Raw genomic sequence first — 13,588 nt, 5'->3', positions numbered from 1 at the left:
GGGGTTTTGAACAAGGTTATTCTTTCATCCCCGTTCCCAAAAAGTATGATCTTAAATTTTAATCTACTTGCTTTGAATTGTGGTTCATACCCAAATAATCATATTATTGAAGTATAATCCTATCATATGATTGAAAGATTTAAGTGCATCAAGGTTTACATCTATTCATGTTTTGACTTATAATGCTAATATAGTGATTTGAATTTCATTTTCTTGACTGGGATATTGTTGAAAGATTTCAATGTAAATATTGCGCATAATATTTTGTTATGAATTTATGTAATGCCCCGAGTCTGTACCCCAGATGCTACACAGTGCCTATGACCCCGAAAGACCACAAGCTAACCCATGACTGATATCTGCTGTGAGCACTGAATAATAATACTATAATAAATGCAAAAAAATAGGCTGAAATACCATAAGGTTCAAAACCTAAAATACTGATATAGAATACCAACTATAATAGTAATTCAAACAACTGAATATTGTCTAAAAGTCTAGTTTGAAAGCTTCTAAATGTCTGAAAATGGAGTTGATGGGACAAGTCCCCAACTAACCCTGACTACTGAAATAGACTGAATACTGACATAATGACATGATATGATAACTTTGTCCTCGGACTATGAGGACTCACCACTAGGTCTGCTGCTGAAAATCTGGGCTGCTAATTATAGCCAGGAGCCCGTGCGTCTGAACCTATGATATAAAACATTATAACATAAAAGAAGAGGTATGTGTCAATACTTTGAATGTACTGGTATGCTAAGTAAGGTAGGATGATATGCAAGGGTTCGTATGCATGAACAATAACTGACTAAATAGCATGAATACAACTGAATGAGAGTACATGTATAAATGAAAACTAATGAAACACTGATTATGCAATACTGCACATATCTAAATATACTGTGTCTAAGATCATAGTAACACTGGATACTAATTATGATAACTGAATGACTAATATCTGAGTTGACTAATAACTGTATTACTGATAGCTGGGTAACTATTTTTGATAGTTCTGATTCTGTAGAACAGAACTGAGTTCTATACTGAGATGGGTAACTGTGTCTGGCATTCCTGATTTTATAGAACTGAACTGAGTTCTATACTAAGACTGAAACTGAAACTGTAGGAGGTAATCATCTAACTGACATACCCTAAATCTGAGCTGATAGGGGTCCAACCTGTGACCCCAGTTAGAAGGGTTCTAATACCGTGCCATGGGTACTAACACTGGAAAACCAGGATGCCAAGCTTAACTGATGGGTGACACCTGGGCGGAGTCAAGCATAATCTAACGGGTGACCCTGGGAGGTAGTCAAGCTTAGTCTGACGGGTGACTCCTTATCCTATGATGGCTATGCAGTTCTAGAGTATAGGGATTGCTACTAATGACTTTTCTACTCTGACGGGAAAGCTGTTATCCTTGCACTCGCTCGGTGCTAAATCCTACTCCCAACTAAAAGATGCTGAACTGATTTCAAAACTATTCTAGGCTAGACTTAACTGTTACTGATCGTGTTAACTGACTGAACTGGACTGAGTTCACTGAGTACTATAACTGTCTATGTGTTCTGAGTTCTATTTGTTGACTGAATATACTGAGCTCTGTACTGACTGAATACTACTGAGTTCTGAACTGTATACTGAACTGAGACTTTGACTGATTACTGAGTACTACTATTTGTGATGATACTAAGACTGTTCTGTAACTACTATAACTCTAGGTAAGCAGCTAGATTTTTGGGTATTGAATACCCCCAGGACTTGATAACATGAAAATTAAAGCATAACATAAACTTGAAAAGCATCACAATGTTCACTTGCTCACAACTCATTCATAGAGGCATTTTATCAAACACTTGTAAGGTATAAGCTTGCACATATGCTAGTACGTCATGATTTTCACATTTAATTCACATGAGCAATTTATCAAGCACTTGGGGAACATAATCTATGAACATGATAATAAACAACATGTAGCCATCATAATTTCAAATTCCAATTCGAAAATCAAGGGCTTTTAACATGAATTCACATGATACTACACACGTGATAAATATTTTCACATGAAACTTAGAATAAACCATGGATTAGAATACAATAAACATCATAATCATGAATACACTCAAATCCCACATTGAATTCTTGAAATCAATTAACTTGTAGTTTAAAAGAGTTTCTTGAACTCCAAGGGTGGAAGGAAACCCTTGGATAAGCACCTAACATACCTTGGTGCTTGAATCCATGAAGATTGATGGTGCATTCTTGAATCTTGAATTCAAAATTAGATCCCCTAGGGTTTATTCTGTAGAGAATTTTAGAGAGAATGAGTGTTTTATCCCTAAGAATGACTTAATTTTGTGTTTTTGGGGATATATAGAAGTTGGATAAAGACCCATTTACCCCTCTGGATGCGGAATTAAAAGAGAAAAAATCATGCCTAGTGGTGCGCAGACCGACACACTGCATCGATGGCATCAATGTGATATCCAACACGCCGCCTCAAGTTTGCATTGGTTCACTGGAATTGCATTGAAAGCTTGGGGGAAAAATTATCTATCGATACGATAGGTGATGCGACGTATCGAGATCGCATCAACCAACTATTTTGGTCACTTGAACATGGTTCAAACGAGGTCCGAAAAATCCATAACTCACCCGAAGTGAGCTACTGATATTCCTGATCATGAATCAACCTAAAAATCAATATTTTAAGGTCATAAGGGTCGTGAAATAAGATCGCCAACTTACGAAGGCTAAAATACTTCTAAGTATAAACACTTAGCTGAAATTTATAAGTCTGGGACCTCTTTTCAATCTTTAACGGACTGAGTTAAGCTTAGAATTTTGTGGGGTCTTACAATAGCTCCCCCTTGGGAACATTCGTCTTTGAATGAGACTGATTATGCTGAGAAATACTGATGGGCTAAGTTTATAAAATGAACACGCATATCTGATGTATGGAATATATGACTGAAATTACTGATAAGTTGAGTTTTCATACTGAATATGCATATCTGATGCATGAGTACATGACTGAACTAATTCATGAATGCAAGACTGAATATGCAATGGTAATGGATACCAAGTTCATAGCTTTAACTGAACATGGAACTAAGCTAATCTAAGGAAGACTGTTACCTTAAGTTGAGAATACTGAAGAACCTGAGATCATTTATTAAACATGCATGAAGGGGAACATGAGAACATAACTGAGTCTAAAATATGATACATGAACTGAATGTCGTGAACTGAGTTGATTCCTTGGATACATGCCATGACATGGGAATGGTCATACGACTGAGATTGGAATGAGAGTCAACTTATGAGTACTCATTACTCTAACTGGACATTTTTACGTGAAGAGAAACTAGAAGGTTTTGGACATGAAAGTTCAGGAGTTATAGTGCATCTCCCCCGAGGGTTATAGTGTATCTCCCCCTTGGGACACTATGTTCCCTAAAGGATGCTGACTTGGCTGAGCTACTAAGAAAAGACTGGGACGATGCACAGGGCACCTATGAACTAAATCATGATTAAATATCTAGGATCTAAAACTGAGGCATGATACATGAACTGAGTTGAACTTGTAACTACTAGAATGCTCCATTCTGGAAAGATCATATTCATAAGACTTTGGATCGGATGACTAGGTGAAAAGATGGGAAACCATACGAGCTTGTCCGCCTAACTGCTAAACTGAATTGCTGGCTTTACAGACTAACTCATACTAAAAACTTATACTCAACTGGAGCATTTCTTGACACTTTTTCTATAAAATTCTACTGACTTTAGGGATTAGGGAAATCTTGGCATGGTCTGAATAAGACATCTGAATAAGAAATCACCATGTGGCTACAATTCTGTAATATGGAGCAAGGGCTACGAAATGTTATCTAAGATAGAGTTACTAAGCCTCATGCACCTCAACTACTAACTTGCAATCTTAGACACATTTCTCAACTATTCCCTCAACTGGAATTTCTACTTCAACACTGCATTCACTTGAGGCTACTGAAAATATTCACGTGGGCACTGAGCATGAACGCATAAACGTACTAACTTATCTGATTAACTGAGTGGCTGATAGCTGAATACTGGTCATGTAGGATTGAATTGTACTTAGTCTGGATTGAAACTATAGAGTATTATGCATATGCGGTAAGGACCGACTGAGTAACATAAGATAATTGTGTATGAATTCATGAAAACTATATTTTTTGAGAATGCAAGACCAAGCATATAACATGATTCATAAATAGTCTATAAACTAAGGTACTGAAATACTGATAACTAAATAACTGATAACTATACACTATGGTCAAGCAAACCTAAAATTGAATTGAGTTACTGATCTGATTACTCGACTGAGACTGTAACTAAGATGGTAACTGAGTCTGTAACTAAGACTGTAACTAGGACTGTAACAAAGACTCATACTGGAACTGAATACTAGGTTCTGATACCTACATGATAGATACTGACATAAACCGAGGATCTGAATAGACATTCACACTCTACATTTTCTCAACTTCTCATCTCATGAAAAATTCTAATTTTCCTCCCTTCAACAACTAAATACAACTTCTTTCTACCTATTTACTTAGCACACTAATCGGGTATTCAGGACTATTTTCATAACTACCACCTCGTGTAAAACAAGCATGCAAAAATCTTTCCTTATCATGAAATATTTACTCTCTCCTATCTAAATAATCGCTCATCACTACATTATTTCATAAGGAGAGTTCACTAAAGGGTTAAAGCATGAGGACCTAAAGCATGAATGAATACTAAATCAAACTCGACACTTAACTAAGGCTTAAGGAATAGAATATCAATACCATGGATTTATCAAGAGATATAAACTGAGGATATACATGACATAATATGAATTTAGCCAACCGTTAGGAGTGTAGCATGAGTCATGGGAACTGAGCATACTATAAACAATGAGTACATGAGTCATGCGCTGCATGACCTGATTTTGGAGTTTCTATATTCATGGAACATGATTCATAACGCTGAGTGAATTGGAACTCCTTCTAATAGGAACGGTAAGCATACATGATTTTCGATTATGTGCACGAATATAAGCTATGATCATAGATCTGAAATGTAAGGCGTGAGTAGATATTGTGATAGCTGAAGTGCAAAACTTTAAACTGAGATAAGGACGGGTTAGACATCATCCCTTCCCACTGCTTTTCTACATATACTAGCATTACTATAAAAAAAATCTGGAAGCCTGACTTGGTTGCTTGTTCTATCATCTCCCTATTAGCTTAAAGCCGTTATTCTAAGTCTATGAACCACTTAATAAACTTTAAATCGAATTGGAACCACTTTACTCTAGATCCTGAGATATAACAATACTCATAAACACTAAACTATTTCTGAAGGACTACACCTGATAATGTAAGGTCCACTGCTAGTACTTTTTTTTGATACATAATTCTTAGCTTTTTATTGCCCCAACAATCATCATATAGCAATCTCAACACTAACTAACTTAGAATTCTCAACTCTTCTTTCTAATTGTTCAATTAAAAAAAATTCAAGCTTAAATCAACAGAAACTGAGGTACTACCCCTTCATGTAAGGATTGGCCCCTCAGGAAACTAGAATGGAATGACTCTATTACTGAAATCAACTGAAAGGGTTTTCTAAAATACTGTAATCGAGCAATTTCTATATACTCGGCTAGATGGAATAGATTTACCTACTGGGGTAGGCACTAAAAAGGTTATGTTTAGATTCCTAGTCTGATTTTAAAGTTGACTGTTATGTAAAGAGTTACCAGAGACAAAGAATCTCCTAGATCTAATAAGGCATAAATATATAAATAGAAGATCTATAACATACCAATGACCACATCAGGGGAATTTTCTTGATCCTATCTGGACTAAAGTGTATAAAGCTTGTTTGGGCATTACCCACTAATGGCACTGGAAGTGGCACCCTGCTGATTTGAGCTATCAAACTGAGCTGAGGAACGATTATACTGAACCTGTGAACCTGACTGAGGACAATCTCTGACTCTATGGTCTAGCTTGCCACACCCAAAACAAACATCACTACCATCTCTACACACTCTCTTATGTTTTTTACTATATTCTCTGCAAAGCAGATTAGTATGAACACCCTTCCTATTACCTTATGACTTAGATCCTGGTGCTCCATATCGACTGTCATTCTTAGACTTAGGCACTGGCACTCTGACTGAAGGCGGAACTGGGGCTGAGAATCTCTGATAGAATTGGGAGAGGTTACTACCCCCTGATCTTGGCTTAGAATTATTTATTCTAGCCCTTTTATTCTTCCCATGTTCCCATTTCTCACTCTGTCGAGTGTAAGTCAAAAACCTAGATAGGAAAACAGTCTACAAATTGTTCTGAGTAACTACTAAATAAGTTAAGGTAGTGAAATTAGCTCTAAATTCAGTGTGAGAGACATGCTTATTCAAGGGATCTACCTAAATATGCGAAGGAGCTGACTATTTTTCATTACTTTTTCCATTAGATTTTCGGGGAGGCACGTTTTGCAAGCATGAGGAAGAGATAAATTAGACTGAGATTTTAACTTGAGCTCATGCTCAATCACACAACATGAATACTGAAAGAAGGGAAACTTTTCCTAAAACATCTCATAGCCTCCTGTCCATAAGTGTGGTGCGCTACACACTCATGTACAAGACTCTACTTAATGTGGCTTTCAGACTCCCTAGGGCTCGGTTGAACCTTAGGCTCTGATACCAAGGTTGTAATACTCCGAGTCTGTACCCCAGACGCTACACGATGCCTATGACCCTAAAGGACCACAAGTTAACCCATGATTGATATCTGTTGTGAGCACTGAATAATAATACTGTAATAAATATGGAAAAATAGGCTGAAATGCCATAATGTTCAAAACCTGAAATACTGATAAAGACTACCAACTGTAATAATAATTCATATAACTGAATACTTTTTGAAAGTCTAGTTTGAAAGCCTCTATCTGTCTGAATATGGAGTTGATGGGACAAGTCCCTAACTAACCCTGACTAATGAAATAAACTGAACACTGACATAATAAAATGATATAATAACTTTGTCCTTGGACTATGAGGACTCACCACTAGGTCTGCTGCTGATAATCTGGACTGCTAAGTATGGTCAGGAGCCCGTGCATCTGAACCTATAATATAAAACATCATAGCACAAAAGAAGAGGTATGCGTCACTGATATTCTAAGTGAGGTAGGGTGATATGCAAGGGTCCATATGCATGAACAATAACTAACAGAATACTATGAATACAACTGAATGAGAGTATATGTATAACTGAAAACTGATGAAACACTAATTATGCAATACTGCACATATATACATATACGGTGTCTGAGATCATAGTAACACTGGATACTAATTATGATAACTGAATGACTAATATCTGAGTTAACTGATAACTGTATTACTGATAGCTGGGTGACTATTTCTGACAGTCCTGATTCTATAGAACTGAACTGAGTTCTATACTGAGCTGGGTGACTGTGTCTGACAGTCCTAATTTTAGAGAACTGAACTGAGTTCTATACTGATATTGAAACTAAAACTATGGGAGGTAATCATCTAACCGGTATGCCCTAAATCTGAGCTGATAGGGGTCCAACCTGTGACACCAGTTAAAAGGGTGCTAATATCGTGCTATGTTTAGTAACACTAGAAAACTAGGATGCCAAGCCTAACTGACGAGTGACACCTGGGTGAAGTCAAGCCTAATCTAATGGGTGACCCCTGGGAGGTAGTCAAGCCTAGTATGATGGGTGACTCCTCATCCTGTGCTGGCTACACAATTCTGGAGTACAGGGATTGCTACTAACGACCATGCCTTCTGACGGGAAAGCTATCATCCCTACACTCGCTCGGTGCTAAATCCCACTCCCAACTAAAAACCAGTTAACTAATTTCTAAATTATTCTAGGTTAGATTAAACTGTTGCTGATCATGCTAACTGACTAAACTGGAATGAGTTCACTGAGTACTGTAACTGATTGAGTGTTCTAAGTTCTATTTGCTAACTGAATATACTAAGTTCTGTACTAACTGAATACTACTGAGTTCTAAACTGTATACTGAACTGAGACTGTTACTGATTACTGAGTACTACTGTTCTTGATGCTACTGAGACTGTTCTGTAACTACTGTAACTCTAGGAAAGCAGCTAGAATTTTGGATATTGAATACCCCAAGGACTCGATAGCATGAAAAGTAAAACATAGCTTAAACTTGAAAAACATCATAATGTTCACTTGCTCACAACTCGTTCATAGAGGCATTCTATCAAAGACTTGTAAGATATAAGCTTGCACATATGTTCGTATATCATGATTTTCGCATTTAATTCACATGAGAAATTTATCCAGCACTTAGGGAACATAATCTATGCACATGATAATAAACAACTTGTAGGTATCATAATTTCAAATTCCAATTCAAAAATCAAGGGCTTTTAACATGAATTCACATGATACTACACACGTGATAAATATTTTCACACGAAAGTTCAAATAAACCATGGATTAGAATAAAATTAACACCATAATCATGAATACACTCAAATCCCACATGGAATTCTTGAAATCAATTAACTTGTAGTTTAAAAGAGTTTCTTGAACTCCAAAGTGGAAGGAAACCCTTGGATGAACACCTAACATACCTTGGTACTTGAATTCGTGAAGATTAATGGTTCATTCTTGAATCTTAAATTCAAAATTAGATCCCCTAGGGATTATTCTTGAGAGGATTTTAGGGAAAATGAGTATTTTAGCCCTAAGAATGACTTAATTTCATATTTTTTGGGCTAAATAGAATTGGGATAAAGACCCATTTACCCCTCTGAAGGCGGAATTAAAAGAGCAAAAATCGTGCCCAGTGATGCGTAGATCAACATGCTACATCGATGTCATCAACGTAATGGCCAATGCACCGCATCGAGTTTGCATTAGTTCACTGGAATTGTATTTAAAGCTGGTGGAAAAATTATCTATTGACGTGATGGGCGATACGACGCATTGAGATTGCGTCGACCCATTATTTTGGTCACCTAAAAATGGTTCAAACAAGGTCCAAAAAATCCAAAACTCACCCGAATTGACCTATTGACATTCTTGATCACGAATCAACCTAAAAATCAATATTTTAAGGTAAAAAGGGTCGTGAAATAGGATCATCAATACGATGGCTAAAATACTTCAAAGTATAAATACTTAGCTGAAATTTCTAAGTCTGGGACCTCTTTTCAAGCTTCAACGGATCGAGTTAAGCTTAGAATTTTGCGAGGTCTCACAATTTCTATGAAATAAAGTATGAATTCCAAGTCCTGAGTGCAAGTACTGAGTTTACAAGAATTTTATGCTTTTAAATTCCAGTGATATGTTTTATAGTATGATTTAAAGAAAAAGCTTGATCTTTTGATCTATGGTAAGATATGAAATCCACAAGTGTTTTTTCTGAGTAAGATTTAAGTAAAGAGAAACATAACTTATTTTCAGTATATAAACCCTTATGCTATCTTAAGGTGGATTTCTTAAGTATGAGAATGCATATATATATATATATTGGGAGTAGTATTTAGCACCGAGAAGGGGATGTAGATAAGCGTATCCTAAATGCCTGGAAACTACAAGCCACCGTAGGTTTAAGTCCCAATATGGGTCAAGTTTAGTGATCATTATATGTGAAGATTTTATTTTAATGGCAAGGATAGGACAGCTCTTCCCAACGTGGGTAAGATGTTGGACTCCATGATAGCTCCCATGGTTTATGTCGGTTAGAAAAATCTCCCATAAGAAAGAATAAAAGTAATGATTTTAGAAACTAAGTGTTATGGCTCACTAATCATATTAATATGCTTCATTATCCATGTTTTATGATCTTGTGATCTTTAGTTTTACTCAAGTCCAAGATGAGTCATTTACACTTAGCATTCATCATTTAAAAGTGTACATATATATTAAGTTCTTGTTTTACTTATGCATTCACCCCACATACTCAGTACATTTCAGAAGTTCTGACCCATATATATGTATATGTTCTACATTGTCTTATAATGTAGGTTCTGGTACTCATGTCCAGCAGCCCGATTGACTACAAGCATCATCACCTGCATCCTGACTTTTGTGAGTAGTCATAATCTGAGGACCCAACTTATCAAACTCATGTTCATTAATGAAAGTATTTTAGTTACTTGATTTCTATTTACTTTTGGGTCAGCTAAGGTCTGTCCCGGTGGCTTTATAGTTAGCAGTAGAGGCTTTTCAGACTACATATCCTTTAGTTTAAAGAGTTTGTTTAAGATTTACAATTTACTAGTTGACAATGAGATATTAAGTTGTTTTCTTTCAGTATTTATACATATGTTAGTTAACCGTTCACGCAAGTTTTAAGCTGAATAGATATCATGGATTAGCTTAGGGCTATTGGTAGTCTTAAGCACCGTGTGATATTCAGGGGTTACTTCTGGGGTGTTACATTTCTCTTTATAAGAGAACTCCTTATCCAAAAATTATGAATCTGAATGAATAATGAAACATTATCACATTGTAAAATGGGTAGCACTATAGACATTTATGGCATTGTTATATCATTTATGTAACATTTAAAGTGCAAGAGAGATATAGTAGAAGAATAACAAAAAAAGGAAGAAAGAGGCATAAACGGTGGCAAATTTCCTAGGATTCATAAAAATGTCTTCATTTGTAGTTTGAATATTTCTTTATCATATATCACTGTCTAAGTGTGTAATAGTTATCAAAGTGTAACAGTTCTTTATGTATGTTATTAGGTTCTCTAGTCCGAACTATTAATATTGGCATTGTATTCCTTTAATCCTCGCTTATTCTTTGTAACTGTCTATTGAAAAATATGAGCATATCCAGTAGTCGCACTAAGTCAGAAAATAATATTGAGGATTATATCTTATGCATTGTAGCTTTTAATAAGTGTGAGTTGGTAATCCAAGAACATAGGTCAGACAACAATATTGAGGATTACATCTTATGCATTGTAGCTTCTAATAAGTGTGAGTTGGTAATCCAAGAACATAGGTTATTTTCTCACACACTACAACATACATCTGGGGCTAGTATGACATGGGTTATTGATCTTCTTCAAGTACATCGCATAAATATGTATGAATCGACATATTTTCATTCTAAAATCTTTTGTCGGCTAATCAACATGATAAAATTAAAATGATTTATCCAACTAACCATCAAACACCATGTGATTCTATTGAGAAGTCTGTAGTTATTTTTCTTACTATTATTGCACATAAAAATAGTCAACGCTCAACAAATGAGTGCTTTTAATAGTCACTCAAAACAATTAATTGAAAAGTAAAAGAGCTGCTAAAACTATCAGTTGACTAACACTAATAATTATATTTCCAATAAATATGTCCGGCATACATTAAAAAATTTGACATAACAACCATTTTTGGCCTTACTTTAAGATAGAATTCAAATTTTATATTTATTATCTTGTTTTGACAGTAAGTTTATCAGCTTGTTTCGACATAATATGTTCAATATACATTCGAAGATTTGACATAATAGTGTCCTTTTCTCGATTCTATTGTCTAAATGTCAGATAGTAATCTGTATGTGGAGAATCCCATATGTTAGTTAATCAGGAATGTCAAAATATTTATTAAACGGAATCATGACAAGACCCGATTGGGGGCCTTATCGTAATGAGCATCCCAAGTCCAACCAGGACTAGTGACCACCCCCTGTTACCCAACCCAACCACTAAGCCAAACCAACACTGAACTAAGGGCCATAAACTACGCCAAAATCAATTGAGATTCAAAACATAATATTATTAATTCCAAAATTAAATACGATGGAACAACAAACAATATCATTAATCGGTATAAGCCCTAATACCAATGCCAATGCTAAGGCTTACACTAATAACGATCACTCCTATTCCAAACCATAGCAGTACCACAAAGCCTCTACCCAAAAGAGTAAGAATATCCACTTGGGACATACTCCCAACCATAGAAAAAACCAACATCCATAAATAAATCAAAATGTCTACAAAATGTCCATAACATGAAATGGAAACTTCCAGAAAGATGGAAGTGTACCACTTTAATCCAACAGTTGTCCTGAGTCAATCACTATGTAGAAGGAGTAGAACGGCCGATTCCTACATAGCGTGGGTATACAGCCTCCCGAAGATGGGTTAGCGAGTGATCATTAGCATGAACTCAGGATAAGGATAAAATAATGCCATTTAATAAACCAAGTAAAACCATCCATACCCACACAACCATACACATATATATAATTATACCAGGAATGGGGATTGGGTTTAGCATGCCATTAAAACCTTTACCGGGGTTGTGTAGCATTTACATCCTAAACTAACCACGGGCTATATAGGTTCATCTCCCCCTGCTAGAAGGGCCCCAGTGTGTGAAGCCGAACGACCAGGGAAAAAAACCTGGGATGACTAGTACATCCCCTAAATATAAATTGTGACATCATGCAAACGGTCACCAAGACCAAACCTCACATCGGCAAATATGAGTTTCCAATTTTGGTCCCCTAAGACCTCCACCTTCTATGACTTTTCTATATACCCTACCATTATTGTCCAATTAAAACCATTACCAAGAAACCAACCAATCTATTTACCATTTATTAATCAAGGGCATTAGTAGTGGCATCATCATACTAACTATACTTGCGAGTTTTATCCATAGCCAACCATATATAGGTTTAAGGGATTCCATGTACCCTTCATGATTTCCAATTAACCAAAACCATGGACACCAAGGCCTTTCCAATCCATTTAAAACCTTTTAAACCATTCATATCATTTAAGGTTCCATTACCAAGTTTAAACCATGCATAAGTTTCATTGAAAAACCAATATTATAGTGAAAACATTGTTAAGGTATTTTATCAAACACACTGGGGGCATAGTATTTCCAAAACCAAAGTCCATTACCAAATAACCATTCCCATGCAACCAATTATCCAAAACCACCCTTAATGCATATAAAATCATAATTAAAACATGGGAAAACCATAACCAAGCATTTATAACCAAAACCCCTAAATGATATTTGAAAACCCAAAATCATATAGCATTCAAATCGTAAAAACATTACATAAAATCATACTTTTAATTGGAACTAACAATGAGGGAAGATAACATAACTTAATTGACAAAGTAGATGGGGAGAAACCACCAACAAGATCCCTAATTTAATCCTCTAGTTGAAACCCTAACTTCCTTGCCCAAAAGCTTTTAAGAAAATTATAGAGTGTTTAGGAAGAGTTTTGAAGTGTTAATGAATAGAATAATATGGTAAATAGCCTTCCAAGTGAGTTAGAAGTCGTGATACCTTATTAGGGTATGTGGGGAAATGTCCAGAACACCCCCACTTAAGTTGCACAAAATCCTATCATAGGGGTACAACTGACCCTCACGAGTCGTACCCTTTGATATGAGTGGTACCCATAACTCATATCCTAAGCTTTAATCCTTGGAACAAACACTATTTAGTGTATGAATCATCCTACC

This window comes from Capsicum annuum, chromosome 5, assembly GCF_002878395.1.
Source record: "Capsicum annuum cultivar UCD-10X-F1 chromosome 5, UCD10Xv1.1, whole genome shotgun sequence".
Classification (NCBI taxonomy): Eukaryota; Viridiplantae; Streptophyta; class Magnoliopsida; order Solanales; family Solanaceae; genus Capsicum; species Capsicum annuum.
The sequence above is the reverse complement of the archived record's forward strand: the minus strand, read 5'-3'. Positions refer to the sequence as shown.